Consider the following 19821-nt stretch of genomic DNA (forward strand, 5'->3'; position numbering starts at 1 on the left):
GAACCCAAGGGGGGATAATCTCTTCATACTAGTGGACACATCTATATTTGTTTAAGAGAGGAAACAAATATCAGGGTTAAGAGTTTTAATATGGCTTTGGAGTTCTTTTATTGTCACAAGTTTTCCATTTCCTTGACAATTCCAAACAAAAATGCTCATCCCTTCTCAAACAATGATGGTATAGAGAAAACCAAACTAAAGAAAAAAAATTGAGGCGTATTCAGACACATACAACAAACTATCAAAGGATGCTAGTAGTTGTGTGTATTGAGATGCATACAATTGGCTACCACATTCGGACAAATAAATACAAATAGTAGCACACATATGTTAGTAGCAATCGTAATGCAAAACTAAACAAACGAAATCGCATCCAAGAGCGAGCTAAAACAGTTGATGCAACATATGCTACAAGATGCTAATATGCAAAATGAGTATGCAATCTAATAGTAGTAACAACTAATGATGAGGAAAATAAATGAGTATGCAATATAATTGCAACAGTTGATGGTTGATGATGAGGTTAATACCAAGCAAATATTGACTCCTCAATCTTGTTAAGACTTATGACATGTTTTTAAAGTTTAATTAGGAAATATTAAACTTAATTTTGTGGCTATTTATCTTTAATAGTTTTGAATTTATGAATGTTGATACATTTAATTTAGTTTTTAATGTTCAATTTATATAAAATAAAATTATAAATATTAATTAATTTCTGTGTCTGCATCCTACCTTTTCGAGATATAACCGAGTCGCAGCGTCTGGGTCTGTGTCCGCATCCGCATCCGCATCCGCATCCGCGTTCGTGCAACATATAGAGTACTGGTGTAAGTAACATCAAGATCTTATGGGCTAATCTGATTGTTGAAAAAGCCCAACAAAATGGGCCGGGCCCAAAATTGACTTATATATATACCCAACAAACAGTGATTTCCACGAGAGAGATGGGAGTGTTTTCAGTATTCAGATCTCCATCACTAACACAGTTACTCCTCATCACCCTCTTTCTAACGCCGTCAAACTCCAGCGTTACAACCAATGCAGAAACAGCATACGAGCTTCTTCAAAGGTACAACTTCCCAGTGGGTTTATTACCAAAAGGGGTTGTTAATTACACTTTAGAAAACACAAGTGGGAAATTTTCAGTCACTTTAAATGGGTCATGTAGTTTTGCACTTGAAGATAGTTCATATCAGTTAAAATATAAGTCAACTATTAAAGGAACTATTATGAAAAATAAGTTGAAAGATTTGCAAGGGGTTAGTGTGAAGGTGTTTTTGTTTTGGGTTAATATTGTGGAAGTTGATAGAAGTGGTGAGGATCTTGATTTTTGGGTTGGTATTGCGTCGGCGACTTTTCCTATTGGGAATTTTGAAGAGTGTCCTCGATGTGGGTGTGGTTTGGACTGCGTTAATGATCAAGTAAGGAAGTTTAGAACACACCCTTTTGTTTTTGACTCATAAATATGTTGTCTTTTCGGTTTTAACGTTGTATGACATTTTGTTACTTTATGCTTTGTTTTGGTTGGAGACTTTTTATTTCTATCTGCATTGTGTTGTTACTTGTTTTCTTGTGAAGAATCAGTTATATGGCATTGTGATAGAGTATTTGTAAAGAACAACTTAATCAAGGACCTAGAATAACAGAATTAAGAATTTTGTGAAGCTAAACCACCTTGTCGATTGATCTATTGACAAAGTAATGAATGTTAAGTTCTTTGTGTTACATAAAAACCAGATTAGGAAGAAGTACATTGAAACTATAGAAAACAAATTAGCTGAATTTAAAGCAAGTAGAGTCAACTGTTCTCAGAATACCCAAGTAGAGAATGTTTTGGAGGCGATGCATTATGCATGTTACAACTCTGATATTTTTTTTTTGCTAGTCTTACAATGCCACATCATGGTGGGTCTCCATCATAGAAACAGAATAGTTTAGAGGAGAGGGCATTATGCATGTTAGAAATAGAGATTTGCTCATTTTTTTTTTTCTTTCCCTAGATGCTTGAGTTATAGTATGACTCTGTGGTTGTATGATTACTACCAACTTTGTGAGGAATTGAGTTATAGGTCTAAGCCCCAAAAAGGTTTATCCTTACGTGATTTAGAACCCACAACCATGTGAATAACCTGGTGATGTAGGTGGGTGTACTATTGTGGATCATTGGATGTCATCTAAAGTGTATTCAAGACTTAAAATTGGAATTTAGTAGGTGTATGTGGGAAAAGGTAATTTCAAGGGAAGTTATAGGTTTAATCATAGAAAGTCTAATTTTTGGTAAAGGATATTAGTATTTTGTCTAGTCATTAATTTCTTGTTTGGTGTCCAAATGATGTATAAAAAGGGTCAAGACCTAACCTCAAGTATGTATATAATGTTAAGAACTTAAGGTGAAGTTTCAATGAATGAGAACTTGTTTTTTCTTGTTAAGAGTTGAATGGTTCCTCTTGTTGAGATTTGAGTGATTCCTCTTGGAACGCGAGTGATTCCGTTCAATGTTTTCTTTTGTTATTTTCTACATCATCACCTGGGGTTTGCTAATTTCTATTTCTAAAGGGGACTTTATTCTTAACAACAGAAGGTAATGCATGTCTGTTGGGCATGGGAAGAGTGCCACATTAGTAAAGCATTAAGATGGTGATCAATAGTGAGTGATTAATCTTGTAAGCAAGGAAATATTGAGGATATTTGGAATGTAGTACCTAAATTTCAGAGATAGTGGTCACTAGAACAAGTCAGAGGCTTCAGAGTAAAACTTATTTTTTGGATCCATTAAAAGACTACCCACCTGTTAAGCAAGGAATTATAGGAACTGTATGTACTCTTTACAAAGTTCAAGGCACAATCTTTTGTCAGTTTGTACTTGATATCTGTCCAGGGCAAGAGGAGTGAACTTTATAACTCTACACTGTATTATCCTATTATGTCTAGCTGATCGTGGATTGTTAATTTCTGAGTAGTTTGTCATCTGTTACAAGAGAAGGCAAGGAGATAAGTTGTGCATGGGGGAAATAGGATGGATTTTGGGCATGTGCAATGAGATATAGCGGTCCAGAGTGGCTAATACCTTTTTAACAAGCTTAAATTGTCAAGAACATCGTTAGCTGCCACTTCTGGAATTGGATCTTCGTATCAAAGGATTTAACACAGTCATCATTTGCATGTATTGGTGGTAAAATTGATACTGATGGCCACAAACCAGGAGCTATGGAAGAAAAGTTTGACGGTAGCTCCAAGTTGCTTTGGACTACTAAGACAGTTTCCTGGTTGAGGGGCATCACTACTCAGAACAAGCTTTTGGAAGACATGTTTCCAGGTGTGTGATGGTAACAAAACTACCTATTAGGACTTGATTGGATATGAACCATTTGTAGACTTCCAAGAGAGTTAGTTAAGACCATGTCCACTGGCTAGCATGCGATAATTTCTCTTGAAATCAGGATCATGTCAGTGATTGGGAAGTCTTTCAAATTAAATGAATTTTTCTGTGCTTTAAGGCAAGTCAATGTGGAAGGTTGAAGAGGAATGGTTACCAGAACTGGACTAGGATGACACTTTAAGTGAAGTCATTTTACTCCAACATAAAAGGTGAAAGCATATCGGTTGGTGGTCTAGATACTTCTTTTGCGTTGGAAATCATTTTGGAATCCCTTTGTCCTCAAAGATCAAGTTCTTTTATCGGTGCACAGTGCTAGATAAAATGGATAGGTGGATAATAGTAGGTTAAAGGTTCAATCTGCCGAATCGATGTGCTCTTTGAAAGTTACAAAAGAGTTCTTCTACTTCTGATGAGATGGTCTTCTGTTCCACTCACAAGAAATTTTGGTGGATTTAACGAGCCTCTGTTGTTAAACCCAACCCCTCCCCCCCCTTTTCCTCTTCCAAGATTATATTTAGAGTCGGAGATGCTTTATTTCATTAAAACCATCATCCAGTGTCTTTTATGGGGTTGATTGTCCACCGATGTATAAAAAACAGGCATCTCTTTAGAAAGTCTTGGTTTCCCTAGGGAGTATATTATATAGAGTGGTATTGGATCACTTGCGTGTTCTGTTAAGGCTGTTTTCCCTGTCCCATTTGGGATGTCGTAGTGCCTTGTTTTCTTTTTTATAGCTATTATCTGTCAGAAGAAAAGGAAAGGGTTCATTATTTCATTAAAAGGGTTAAACGGATGTTTGGGAGACAGGGGAAGGTGCGGTGGCTTGATAATTCATTTCCAACAAACACAAGAATTATTATTATTATTAGGCGTTGCCAGCGCTGCATTTTCGTTCTGTTAGAGTGACTCAGATGAAAAACATACAAGTTAAGGAATTCTAAAATTTGAATGTGCTGGTTAAAATGATAGGTTTAAGAGTTGATATAGTTTTGAAGGGATTCTCTTCCTGGTTAGTGTAAATAGGAATAGGGGAATATTGTACCATTACGATAAGAGAGAGGGCTCCATCATAGTAAACACGGTAATTTGGAGGATAGGTATTATGCGTGTTAGAGCAGTGCTTTCCTTGTCTTTTTTCCTTTCTTATACGGTAGAGTTCGACTTAGATTCTAAGACTTATTGGTTGTATATCAATGCCAAAATTTTGATGTATATGTCCAGCCCCCCGAAAAGTTGCTCCTCTGTCCCTTAGAAGTTGGAACCCACTATACTTACTTGGGGATTGCTGGATTTCGATTCTTAAAAAGGACCTATCCCTAAGAACAGAAGGTAATGCATGTCTGTTGTGCATGGGAAAGCTTCAGTAATGCATTACGAGATGGTGAGTAATTAATCTTTTAGGCTACTCTAAATTGTTGAGAAACAATGATGGCTTTTTTGGTGTGGTAAGGAAGGGAACATTGATCATATTTAGTATCTAGTATCTAAATGTGAGAGACAGTGTCATTAGAGCAAGTCAGAGGCACCAGAATAAATTCATATTTGCTTTTTATCCATTAAAAACAAGAGATCTCTAAAAAGAAATTGGTAAAAGGAAATCATGTTAGTCCAGGAACGTGGAACCTATTTGTAGTCTCAGCAGCTCTTTCCCATTTGTGCTTGGTATCATCCAGGATCAAGAAGAGTGAAGTTATAACCAAATACTAGGTCAAGTTTAGTTAACATTCCGGATTGTTATTTCTCAAGTAGTTAACAGAGAAGGCAAGGACATAAGTTGTGCATCTGGGAATTAGGATGGCGCGCCGTTGTGTATGTGAAGTACCTTTTTTTTTTTTTTTTTTTTTTTTTTTTTTGGCAAGCCTGTTTTAAATGAGATCAGTAACTCTTTGATGCTGACGGGGTTCGAGCCCCAGAGCTCTGGTATCATCACCCAAAGGTTTTACTGACTTTTGCTAGTCAGCACCTGCGATGCATGTGAAGTACTGCATGTGCCTTGAGATATAGTGGTCGAGAGTGATTATTGATTAGTACCTTTTTGACAATTTTAAATTGTTGAAAACTTTTGATAATTCTAGGGAAGTACTTTGCAAAGTAATAGACATAGTTAGAAGCCACTTCTAATAGAATTGGGTGTCAGTATCAAGGGAGTCACCACAGTCGCCATTTACATGTACTGGCAGTAAAGTTGATATGCCAGTTACCAATTCTGGGCTTCTGGCTGTGCAGTTCATTACTTGGCAAGCTGCAGCTGCCGCTAGGTAAGAAACATTACCGCGTGACCAAGTCCCTATTCAGTTAAAATTGGTCTAAACTGAATTATATGCAACCCAGAATAGGAAGGGTAGTTGAAGAAAAAGAAACTCGTTAAGGCAGAATACTTTTGACTTGGAAAGTCCGCCAGATGCATATTTTGTAACATTTTGAATAGAGGGTCGGTGATTTGCTTGCTCATTGGAATGGTTCCTTGGAACTTCAGATAGTCACTGACCACAAACATAAAACCAAACTTCAAACACTGATGCTAGTTGTCCAGAAAGCTAATTACCCTCCTTTAAAGTGGAATTTGAGGATTTAGACAAGCGCATGGACGGAGAATATTTTACGTCATTACTTTGTCAGTACGTGTGGAAAGGTGACATTATCATTATCGATTCTTAATATATGCACATTTGTTCGTAGTGTTTAGTTGTTTACAACTTTGCATTACTTCGTTCAGGAGATTGTTTAATGATCATGATTGAAGTGGCGAACCTAACAATATATATTTCTTAAAGAATTCTTGTTGGAGTCTTGGCCAAATGAAGGTATGTGGAACTATGGCCAAAGGTATAACATGGAAAATATTTGGAGCATATCAAATAGTCCAACAAGGGAAACAGGAGAGAAGGGGCAAGTATCAATTTTTTAAATTTGATCGTAACCATTCCACTTACACTCTTACAGGTATTGTGAGACCATTTTAATATTTAAAGATGTGTTGGAAGCTATGTTTCCATGTATAAGTAGCTGCTTGTGGAGTCCCATTTCTTATTTAAAATTATATATATATATATATATATATATATATATATATATATATATATATAAGATAACTTAAAATAAGTAGGTAAGTAAAATTTGAAGCACTTACCATAAAGATTATCTCTACAAAATTTCAGTTTATTTGGAAATCTCTAGCATAAATAAAAATTGTAGTCATCTTTAAAAATAAATCGAACGATCTAGAAATATCAAGTTTTTGTAATAATGTTTTGCCAATGCTAGAGGTTTCCAAATGAGATGAAATTTTATGGAGATGATATTTATAGTGGGTATATCATATTTACAAAACATTGAGGTTGAATTCATTTTCTATGTGAAGTTTTACGTACGTATTTATTTTAAGTTAACTTAAGTAGTTACTTTTTAGAGAATGATTATGTATATAGGGGAGGGATCAATATACCATGACCCATAATTTTACCCACAAGACGAACTAGAACCCAATTTTTTGTAGATATGTCTAACAAACCATGAAGATCACCTCTATAAATTTCCAGCTCATTTGATGATGTTTAACAATGTCAAAAGATAATTGCAAAATCGAAAAATCTAGGCCGTTAAAAAAAAATTTAAAGTTGTCAACAATTTTTAAATAGGTTAGAGATTTCCAAATGAGCCAAATTTTTGTGGAAAAATCTATTCGAAATTATATCCACAGAATATTAGCTTTTAACTCATCTTGTAAAGTATAAACCATGGTATAAAAAACCATAGTAAACGGATCCCTATATATATATATATATATACTAGAATTTAACCCGTGGCTATGCCACTCTAGCCATATGGTCAAGCAATCCGGTACAAATGCTTCTAGTAACTAAAGCCAAATCTTTACTTTTAAAAATTTTGTCCCACAATTCTGATGGATGTACATGTGTGTATAATGTACCATATAAATTTTCTAAGTGTCTATCAATCCTACCAAATTTTTTTGAATTAAAATAGCAAAAAGCATGTTATTGCATTCCTACTTTACTTAAAAAGATAAGTAAATTGTTTAAAGTACAATAAATATACTAATATTAATTATGAGGTACAGACCATCTAATTGAATGGTTTTAGTAGTCGTTTACATGGTTGGAAACGATGAACAAACATATATGCATGCAAAATGCAAAGAGTCCTTGGAGTAGAGCAGATGATAACGGTTAAAAGGTGGTCTAGTATGGTACACAAATGGTATAAAGGACCAACACCACTATATATCGCTCATTATATATTCAATAATTTAGTAAGCACCCAACATTAAGCTGACCAAGTGCCGCATGTCACAATGAGCTGACTAAATTCACCAAGTGTATTTTTTGAAGCACCCAATTTCTCTTAAGATATAGCGAAAATTAAGGGGGAAAGATGAAGAGTTTAGAATGTGTGAATAAAAATTGCAAATTAAGGGGGAGAGGAAGTAGTCATGGAAGTGGTAGTTTCACTTTATAGCTATGGAATCCATCCATATAATGATATAAAGTACAGTGCTGGACTATTGTATCAAGTTATAGGCAGTGCCTAAGTGTCTGTGTGTTGGATTATTCAGCTTGAACAATCTCAAATTTTTATGGTTAAAACCTTTCAGCCAGACATAACCGAAGCTAAGATAGCTTAGGTAGCTATTGATCACACACATCTATAGTCTGATCGAATTGGTACATAAAAAATATAAAAACCAAATAATGATCTAACATTGATAATTAAAAATCAGTCACAAACATACTACGATACTGAAATCAGTCAATTGGCTGGAAGGGTATCTCCAATGAAACCTGTTGTTTGTGGCAATAAAGCCTTCAACAAATCAGCGAAACAGTTCTTACCCCATTAGAAATCATCGGAATAGTCTCCCTAATATCATGGTATTTGAATTGATGGGAAGACATGTTCTAGGAAAAGCTACCATGGGCTCAGGCCAAGCTCAAACATTTTTGCTAATATATCAAATTACATGTGTTTGCGGAAGCCAAGGTCCGAAGGATATCTCCAGTGAAACCTGCTGTTTTCGGCAATAAAGCCTTGAACAATTTCCACTTAAGATTCTGAAACACCTGAAGATTGAGAAAGTTTTTTTCTTTTTGTAAGAAACCGATCGAATCAAATTTCTTTGTAAGCCAGTTGAATATTTAGAGAAGAAAATAAAATGTTTATTCGTAAAGGCCTTTTTTTGTTGAGTTTAATTTAGCTTCCTTTTTTGGGTAGGAAGAGTTTCAATCTGGAAAGATTGCTTTGGTTGTTCCTAGTAGTACTATATAGTAAATAGGACTTTGCTTAAGAACCGAGCTATTTTGTATTATACTAGAATTTAATCCATAGCTACGCCACTCGAGTATTATGGGTGAATTTAGCAAAATAAAATCATGCCAATTTATTATTTTAACCCCAATTTTATTGGGAAAAAATCAAGAGTGTTTCCACTATTATTTTACATTTAAATTGAACTTTTGTGCATCATACATACTCAATTTCACACGACAATATGCCCATAAGAGTAATGGGCCCATAAGAGTAATGCACCCATAAGTGCTTTAAATCCCATGAGTAAATATGTTTTATGCCAACAAAACCTAAATAGTTGTTAAGTCCTTTTATAAGAATTAGAAAAATAAATAAAAAGTCAATAGCAAACTCTTATAATCCAAGGTATATATTGCTATCAATAAGAACCTAAAGCTCAAGGGTTATACAAACACTGTTGGAGCACTATTAGGCTCTTAGTGAGAACTTGTCACACATGTGTATACTTAGAGTGAATATTGAAGCACACTCTATCTGCGTCGTTAAGCAAGCAAATGTAATTTTCGCCAATGACAATCTTCTTGAGAGAAATTTTGTGGGTATTTTGGCTTACTTGTTTTTAATCTTGCTAAATACATAGCGAGATTAGCTTATTCATGAGCACATAATTATTATCATAAATACTTATGCAGATAGTCCTGCGGTAGAACATATTTGGATCAAACAACTAAGATCTAAAATTATTGATATAAAATGTTTCCTGCTAAAGAACATGTCTGCAAGTTTGCAATCCAATGGACTGCCAAACGAAGTGTCAACAGCCAACAACAAAAGCAATAACTAATATGAACTGCTGAAGTAACAAAAAGTTTTCAAGTTTTCTTGATTTTGTCAACATAAAAAATTCAAAGATAGTAGCTAAATGAATTCAATACATCTAATTAATCACGTCCATTACACAATTACTACAAAAATGCATAAGATATCATATGTAAGATGCACTACAAATTATGCCATTACATTGAACAAACAAAGATATTTCAAATGATCAATATAGAGCCCATGGAGCTTCAAATAGGCCCAATTAAAACATGGCTATTGTAAACATATTTATAAGTCTGCTACTCAAAGATACTACTGTACTAGGAATAGTTCGATCTGCCACTCAAAGATACCATTGGGAATAGGTTTGCTACTCAAATGAACTTCCAAAATTTGCTCTTAATGCCTCTAATACCCAATTTGCAAACTTCAATGGGTGGGGAATCTGTCAGTTGCCAAAATATTGTCGTCTTTATTTCCTTCGTTGGATAGTTCCTGCATAAATATAATAATAGTGAAAGTCATTAATAAGTAATAAGTAACGCTACTACGTAACCATTACTAAGTAAAAACAAAATGGATCTTTGCTAAATCCAACATATATACAACCAACATTACTACGTAAGAAGCTAAAGACAGCCCACAGCCAATGCTCAAGACAACATGGGGCAGTTTAGTAGCTAGCTATTAAAAAGTGAGCCCAATTGACAATGAAATCTGAACTTCTGTAGCCACTTATTGCAACTAAATCTTAATTACAAAGCCATAGCCAACCTTTCACAATGCAATGTTGAAAATATAATATTTTGTTAATCTGGCTACGTTGGTTATACAATCCAAGGATATAAACCATTAGCTTCCAAACTTCTGACCTAAATATGCAACTCAATTGTATCTGATGAAGAGAGTCCTTTCTTGCCTACCTTTATCTATTTGTTCCGATCTTAGTGTGAGGCAGTCTTCATGTGTCACATTCTCAAAAGGTTGGATTCAATTCAACCCACAATCCTTTGTACCTGGATTTAACATAATTAAGAACTGTCAAATGATAACTAAATTCATATACTATGAGGTACGGTTATGAAGTCCTAATAAGTACACACAAAGTCACATTACAAAGAGGCCGAAAACATCTAAAAAACTACAACCTTAATATAAAATTTTTATCGAAACTAAAATATCATATTAGAAATTATGAGAATTCAAAAATCTGATAAGAAGAGAGGATACTGATACTCGATACTCGAGTGATGATATCATACTACTTGTGCCTTGACTTATACTCTTTTGGTTGTTGTTGCATCCTTGACCATGCACTTATGCAACACAATAAATATGGAAAATGAGTCAAATACAAACATTTGGGATTGGGAAATGATACATTCTTCTGCATTTAGTCTTCCACTCAACACGTCTTTTTACAACTACAAAATGCACAAAATGAAGCATACATCTACAGACAAATAAGACATAGCTTTTCAAATATAAATAGTGAAAAATAATTTTTCCACTAACTTACTTACTTTCATTATAGCTAATTCTTCACTCTTACATTTTCTTATAACTCAGACACGTTCTCGGTCATGTTGACTGAAAATGTTCTCATTCAACAATATGTAAACTTTCCATTGATTAGTTCAATCTTGCAAAAGAAGCGTTGAAGTCTCTGCACTTTGCACATATCGAAATGAATGTAGATTCTTTGTTGTTCTATGCATAGAAGTAAACTTGAACAATTAGAAGGAAATGACGTTAAAATGTACTTGCCTTCACAACTTTCGTTTAATCCTGAGGAATCTTATTCAATAGAAAAGATTTATTCACGTATCAATGGATTTTGCCGAAATCTCATCCCGCTGAAATCCAAATTGAGTGTTAAAGGCATAGTTTTCATTATGCCCATAAAACTATGCACTGAACCACTATGTAAACTAAATACAAATTAATATTACCTGTTGAAGAAGAGACTTAGAGTGGTGGAGAGAGCATGACGCAGTGGAGAGAATCGAGATAGCTAAATCATGTTAAGAATTCTTACTGAAGAGAAGAAAATAGTATTGAAGAAGGTTACTGAAAAAACAGTGTGGAAAAAACAACAAAACTCACTAACAACGAAGTAATGAGATTTTTTAACTTTAAACTGAGAATTGCGTCGGGAGATCCTTGCACTCAAACGTGACAGGGTGAGAAGAAGGGTGTTACCTTACTGGTTAGGAAGAAGAAAGGGTTGTAAGGTATCTTCATGAGGAAGAGGAAAGAGTGAAAGACGTAGTTTTTTTTATTTTTCCCGATAACTAAAAGTTATTTGTTTACTGCTAACTAAAAGTGATTTGAAGAAAAATAAGAGATTGGCCTAGGATTCTTATTTCTTAATTTCGTGGGTATTAGTAAGTGTTATAATTACCGTCAGATCATCCCAAAACTAAGTGATTTGTTTATTGGTAACTAAAAGTGATTTGAAAAAAAAAGAGATTGGCCAAGGATTCTTATTTCATAATTTCATGGGTATTAGTAAGTGTTATAATTACCGTCAGATCATTCCAAAACTAAAAGTGATTTGTTTATTGGTAACTAAAAGTGATTTGAATGAAAAATAGAGATTGACCCGATGAAAGATTTTTATTCTTATTTCCAAATTTTGTGGGTATTAGTAAGTGTTATAATTACCGTTAGAGTTTAGATAACTTTAGATAAATTTAGATAAGTTAGAATTTAAATAAGTTAGATAAGTTATTTAGATAAATTTCATAAATTCTAGATAAGTTAGTAGTAATTTCTTTGAGTACGATTTCATAAAGATTGTTTATTAATTGGAATCAACTTACTCTTTAATTTGTGACGGTCTACCGTCAGATGTACTGATTGTATTAACTATTAGCCATTCAATGTAGGCTTCACACAAACCACTTAAAAATCAAGCTGTTTTATTATAATTTAACCCGTGGCTATGTCACTCAAGTCATTATGGGTGCCTTTCACACTCAACATGTCAACACTAAAACTTACATCTAGTCTTCGTGGAGGCGATAAAAAATTATATATGTTTCCAAATAATCGTACAAAATTGATCTAACTTGAATGACATTTTTACAATACGAATGTATAGTAACGTGATCTAGAAATTACTCTTGTCTTCAACCTGAATGATTCTTGATTTTGTTTCTCACTATTTACTTTGTATCTAACAAAGTAATATAAAATATTGGAATTCATTTCCTCTTTCTTCTGAACTCACAAAGCTTTATGGAAAACAGCCGATGGAACTAAGTTATCTCAGCCCACCCCGAGAGCTCGAGCAAACTCAGATGAAAGGGGAGTCATTAATTTCGATTATTGGGAGCATACCCAGAAGAGTTCATGGATTATTGGAGGCATCTTAAGTCTCCAAACCTTAAGTAGCAAATCACTTTAACATGGATTATAATTTTCCTTTCTCTATCAAACACTTACCTGCACACTTGCACTGCAAATAAGATCAGCATATTGAACATTTGCTTACACGAATTGAAGGATAACATGTTGTAAAAAGTGAGTACCATTGCCTATTCGTATCATGCTCCTGCAAAATTTTGAGTATCTACAAAATGTCTAAATGTTGAGATAAATATAATTAAGTATCCATATCCTTCAACACATAAAACCCAATTTCATAACGCTCAAATGTTCAATTGATGCTAGTATAACTCAATGACATGCAAGGAGGCAAAATGAAGAATATTTGGCACCATCGAACATTCAGTTGTTCAACCTTGGTTTTCCATATATATATATATATATATATATATATATACTTCAACTATTTGTTGCATGCATAGTCTCCATTCCCCAAGCAACTGAAAAAATTAGGGTCACTAACTACATAGACAATATCACCTGCAAGATATGTAGAAAACAAAATTATATAAAATATTACAAATTCATTTGCCATCATCAATCACGAATGCAGAATGGGGTGCCAATAAGTTTTAGCAAACACAATCCAAGAAAAAAAATGAATTAAAGATTCTTAACTGGATGGCCTAGATATGGTGTGCCAAGTAACAAAGCAGCAATTGATCATGGTGATCAGGTGATGCCTATGACATGCCTCTCATTACTGCGTTATCCAGGCTTCCTTTTGAACCCCACAGAGCCAGACCGTAAGTGGTAATTAACCTAACTACCATTACCACCACTTGGGAATAGATCTATGTGTGCGAAGGGAAAAATCAATTGCTTGGTGTTTGCTTAGTCAAATAAGCCAGCCAATGTTGATAACTGGAATTATGAAAAGGCAATGAAATACATAAACATTCCCTAATAAGCGTTGATAACGAAGAATTCTTAGATAAATTAGCGTTGATAATGAAGAATTCTTAGATAAGTTAGTAGTAATTCCAAAACCCTTCGTGTTTAGTTGTATGAGTTTATAGTAAGTGTTGGGAGTTTCCCAATCGCACTAATACTCTATAGAAAGTTTGCGAAGAAAGAAGAAAGTGATTGTACTTGCGAAGTCCGCTGATTGAGATTGAGAAGTAAGTAATTTGTGAGCTGAGGAGGTGTTGGGCAGTCTGGAAAAGGCTATGGAGAGTTTGTCGATAAGAAAAATCATGTCAACTATGGTGGAGCATATATAAGATTCGAAACCCATGGGTTCTTCTTTTTCTAATACAAAAAACTTCCCGATTTGAGTATAACTCTATTACTGGTGCTTTCAATCCTGATTGTGTTGTTGTGTATGTATAAATTTATCAATACCCTTTTCTTTATTTCTTATTGTTTGTTGAATTTGTTACTTAATTTGAGTTTATTGTTGTTGGATGTGATGAAAATTTGATCTTTTTTGTTTGTTGCTAAATTGGGATTGTTTTTAGTAGTTTTTTTTTGCTGGGCATTGGAATTTGAAGTCACTTTGAGAAATAATGCAGGAAAACTTATAGAGTTACAACACTACATGAAGCTAAAACTCCTATCAACCTCTATGTTCGAAACTCATAACACACGATAAAATTATAATTCAATTTAATTTTCGTTTCAGCTCTAAATCCGGATAAGTGGGTCGAGTTTGAGCTACAGGAAAAAGCAAGAGTCAGCCACAACACCCAACTATTCAGGTGATTCTCTTCCCTTTTTTTCTTCACGTGCGTGCGTGTGTGTGTGTGTGTGTTTGTTTTTCTTGCAATACATCTACTGTGCTATGGTTTGGACTTTTTGTCAAATTGGATGTGATTACCCGAGACTAGCTTTGTTCCGGGCAAGACACCCTAAAAGTCCACATGCTAACTTTGCATTCGAATCCCCTGACAATTTTGTTCGTCTCATTCTTCCTGATGAATTAGTCAAGCGTGTTGTCGCTGAGGGAAAGAAAGATGTTCGCAAGTACATCAACTCTCAAGAAGATGTTGCAAAACCTCATGTAAGCACTTAATTAATTCATGTTGACAATGACTTCACATTTCTTTTCATATATAATAAATGGTTAGGAAAATTAGTTTGCAGCATTAATGGAACTACAAACAATAACTGCCCAACCATCAGCATCGCACACCTTCTTAACACTTACTCAGCATGTCAATGCATGCCTTTGGCAAGAATGTGAGAAATATATAACCTACCAAACCTTATAACCAAAAAAGAAAAAAAAAGAAAGCATTCAATTCTGATTTGTGATGACTAATATCAATTAGAAGGAGAAACAATTATAAGGAGGACCCAATAGCAACAAAAGAAAGAATGAATATTAGGTATGTGCGTTTGCAATTGAGAAATTTGAAACCTTCATTTTTCCAATAGAATTACGTAGAAAAATCAAGGGGTGATTCATTCCATAAGACTTGCTCTTTATATTGTATATATACTGTAATTTAATGGCATTGGTTGTATATGAACTGTACAGTATGTCGTGCTATCAGCTTTTGGTTTAAGTTAAATTTTGCTAACTCTGGTCATTGAGACACTGAATTAATTTTTTTGAAGGAGGTTAAAAAAAACTTTGGATTGCATGGAAAGTTGCATAAGGCATCAATTCCACTATCAGTTGATCAGTTATATTGTCTTGTTTATTACATTATTAGTTTCTTTTTTCATTTTTGTTTCATGTTTCTAATGTCAGTCGACGTTGTTGGCCTTAGTTGTCAGCTTGGTGTGAATAGGGATTGTGGCTGAAGTGGCCGAACAAATATTTGAAATTGGCAAAAAGAAAAGAGGTGCACAAGCATCATGGGCTGCATGCTGGAAAGAGAATATGGTTGACGGAACCAGAACTCCCGTAAGTTCATCTTCATGCTGAATGTGTATTTATTGCTTTCCTTATGCTAAGTGAACTTTCATGGTACATATTTCTAAATGATAGGATTTAAGTCATGATTTTAAAACCTGTTTTGTGTTGAATATCTGAGGTTTTATTTTATAGAAGTACATTAGAATTTAAATAATTTTAAATTTAGATACGTTAAAATTTAAATAAGTTAGATAAGTTTCATAAATTCTAGATAAGTTAGTAGTAATTTGTTTGAGTACGTTTTCATAAAGATTGTTTCCTAATTGGAATAAATTTACTTTTTAATCGTGTCGGTCTATCGTCAGATGTATTGATTGTATTAACTATTAGCCATCTGATGTAGGCTTCACACAAACCACTTAAAAACCAAGCTATTTTATTATATGCTAAACTATGCAGAGCTATGATATGAAAACCCATACTTGAAGTTTTGTGAAAAATTGATTGATGTTCGTGTTTGCCTCAAAATTTTTGTGTTGGATTGTCAAAAGAAAAGATGGAAGAATCAAGCTACTGTGTCTATTTTGCCTTACTCCAATCGAAAAATTGTCATTTCTACGCATAACTCGAGGGCGAGTTATTTTAAAGAAGGGGAGAATGATGTAAAATATAAAGCCTATGTTTATTGTCTAATTGTTTTTAGTAAATCATATACTAAAAACAAATTATTTTCGTTTTTATTCTTTAAGCCTAATTTAAAAGTGTCTAGAAGTCTAATTTGTTTGTGAGTTCTAGTAGTCTTAGAAGGTTAATATTATAATATTAATAGATTAGGAAAGTGATTTTTAGTGTTTTAGTAGGTTTCCAAGATGATTTGATTGAGTTCTCTATATAAAGAAGTTTCAATTTATAGACGAAAATTGTAATCAACTCTTCAATATTATCAATAAACTTATATTTTAATTTATTTTTTTAATGTTCTAATGAACTTTTAATATCGCTTCCGCTACGTCAGTTTAAGCTCTAGGATAGGATACAATGTTGTTCAGATTGACTGATTGAGGGTGAGACATAAAGGGAGTAACTAGTGTCTCTTGGGAAGGTTTCCAAGTTTTTGTCCTTTCGATAGCTACGTTATGCAAACTTGTATAATCAACGAACATCTCTTCAAATTCGTAGCACAACGTTGACTGGAAATGCTAGCAACAACATGCAAGAAAATTTTCCCTGATTTTCCACCTTCAACATTTGGTTCAAACACCCAATTTCTCGTATTTCATTCATCCAATTCGATTAACAAAAGAGTCCACTACCGCGTGTGGCAACCGACCTACATAAAATTGCTTCGCGACGTATAAAACAACCCAAATACCATTTATTTTGGCTAAACGTACCTTAAACTGCTAGACGCATCACAGAATCATTTGTAAAACCAAGGACTAGAATTTAGTTCCTTCTGCCGGAGCTCCTGTTAGAGAGAGTGAGTGGAAATAGGGATCTTTAGCCCTATTCCATAATATGAGTAAACAGGAAAGTACCAGACACATGCTCAATACGATTCGACTGGGCAGGTTAGAAAGGAAATTAAGAATGACCACAAATGTAAAGAAAAAAATACTTATGGGAGAAAACTTATAAAACATTAATGAAAAAAGATTAAACTACACTGAATATTTTGATTGCTTGATTATGTTAAAATATTTGCCGAGACAAAAACAACAAACTGGAAAAAAACAAAAATGTTGTATATATACCTTTTTAATTGGAAATGCACCATATTTTATTGATTGAAGTCCACTTTGTATTTGTATTAAAGCTTTAACTGACAGTATTATGCATGTTGGTGGAAGCAGGGGTTTTGCTCAGACTCTGGAGTCAAACAAAAAACAGAACGAGAGGATTTTGGAATTTCTACCTCTAAATTCTAAAACCATGTCAATCGAAGCGAATTCCACGAGGCACAGGAACTACATTACCAGTTTATTCATTTATTTTGGTAGGTGAATCAGGTGACAGGATCACGCCCAGTTGCCACATTGTTCATGATTTGGCATGAGAAATAAATATGATACCAACAAAATAGTTATCTGAAGTACGTTTAAAGATGGCCGGCCTAAAAATCATCGATAGAATTCACATGGAATGTTCTCTGTTCCTGGCTCATAAAGTTACATGGCGATGGCTAGAATTTTCTTTTGGGTCCCATTGCCAGGCTTACAGAATTTCATCTTAACAACAATGTAGTCCCATAATTCAATTAACAGAAAATTCAAGGTCGCTTTAGTTGCTAAAATGTAAATGTATACCTACACAGATCGAAGATCAATAATGACCGAAAAGACAATGTAGGAGCGATTGCGCATCCAATTCTCACTGTTCTGTGTGGCCCAAAAAACAACATTACTCTTAAATCACCGTCGACATGGTCATCCAACATCCCAAGGTTTTAAACTATAAAAGGAGAAACACTACAAGTAGCACTCTTCATCCCTACACTAAACCAACATTTCTTCATCTTGTGCTCATACAATGGCCAAGAAATCAAACTCTTATCCTCTTTCTCCCTTCGTTGCCCTTACCATGCTACTCACCATGATAGAATTAATAGACGCAGGTCGTCAAGTTCCAACTAACACCGACGACATTTCTGTCATACATGTTAGGAGATTTCACTAGAAAGTCACACCTCAATCTAGTTACTTTCTATCCCAAATGATTTCAACTTGGAGCTCACACCAAGAAAATCACCCACCCAAGACTTTGGTAGTTATCACAACAAACTCAAACAAGCAAAGCCACTAATTTATCATCACCCATAGCAAACAAACAATAAATAAGGAAGTAAATATGCAAAGAGACACAAAGATTTAGGTGGTTCGGTAAATGTTACCTACATCCACACAAGAGCTAAGTTTCCTTTATAGCAAAGATTGGAGAGTTTACAAGAGATATCAAGAATCAAGAACAAGAGGCCTCACTCAAACCCTAGCTCAATAGAGCTCCCACAATACCCAAGAAATGAATCTCTCAAAAAGTTGTCTCAAAACCCTAATCTATTTCCTTTATATAGGTGTACATAGAAAAAAAAGGGGAGAAAAGGTTTGAGGCCGAAATATCGACAAATCGTCGAAATTCCAAAAAGTTTCAGAACTTTAAAGCTTGCTGGTGAGATACCGGAGCTTCATATGCGGCTCGGTTCCACGTTGAACAATCTCCCACTTGGAACCTTCGAGATTCTACATGCACATCACATCTCAATTGTAACAACTCCATCCAATTCCAATTTACTAAAGAAACACTCGGCTCATCCATCATGGTCTTCAAGCAAGAAGACCCACCGAAGTTGAACACAACTTCAACTTCTCAGTAGGCACGGTCTTGGTCAACATATCCGCCGGATTCTCACTCCCTTGGATCTTCTCAAGTACCAAAACCTCATCCTCTAACAGAGATCGGATAAAATGATACCGGAGACCAATGTGCTTGGTCCTAGAATGAAAGGTGGAATTCTTAGCAAGATGTATAGCACTCTGACTGTCACTGTGTAACACACTTCTCTCTTGCTTCATCCCAAGCTCTTCCATCAATCCCTGTAACCAGATCATCTCTTTGCTTGCCTCTGTAACGGCCACATACTCTGCTTCTGTGGTAGACAAAGCAACAATCTTCTCAGAATCGAAAAAATCCAACTTCATCGCGGTAGCACCCCCATCGTAAAGACATAACCAATGAGTGCTTTCTTCCACGATCTACTTCTCCTGCAAAATTGACATCCACATACCCTTGCAGGTTCACAACACCCCTTCCATAACATAGGCATTTCTCTGTAGTACCTCTCAGATATCTCAATATCCACTTCACGGCTTCCCAATGTTGCTTGCCAGGATTAGACATAAATCTACTGACAGCTCCCACTGCTTGGGCTATATCCGGACGCGTGCAAACCATGGCATACATAAGACTTCCAATGGCAGAGGCGTATGGTACCTTAGCCATGAAGTTTCTTTCCTCAACAGTCTTGGGAGAGTGTTCCTTGGACAACTTGAAGTGAACTGCCAAAGGTGTGCAAACTGGTTTCGCACTACCCATGTTGAACCTCTTCAATACCTTCTTAATATACTCAGCCTGAGACAACTCCAGAATACCTTTC

At 34.8% G+C, this 19821-nt stretch overlaps 1 long non-coding RNA gene across 1 annotated transcript; it reads left to right on the top strand.

Annotated features, from left to right (window-relative positions):
• Positions 1 to 4137: 4137 nt before the first annotated feature.
• Positions 4138 to 17763, top strand: LOC147498809 (uncharacterized). The gene is made up of 5 exons (XR_015195601.1): positions 4138 to 6014; positions 6099 to 6325; positions 14490 to 14565; positions 15583 to 15719; positions 17525 to 17763. It is a non-coding gene; the product is annotated as an uncharacterized LOC147498809 (long non-coding RNA).
• Positions 17764 to 19821: the final 2058 nt, after the last annotated feature.

Source organism: Coptis chinensis, chromosome 5 (assembly GCF_015680905.1).
Source record: "Coptis chinensis isolate HL-2020 chromosome 5, ASM1568090v1, whole genome shotgun sequence".
Lineage (NCBI taxonomy): Eukaryota > Viridiplantae > Streptophyta > Magnoliopsida > Ranunculales > Ranunculaceae > Coptis > Coptis chinensis.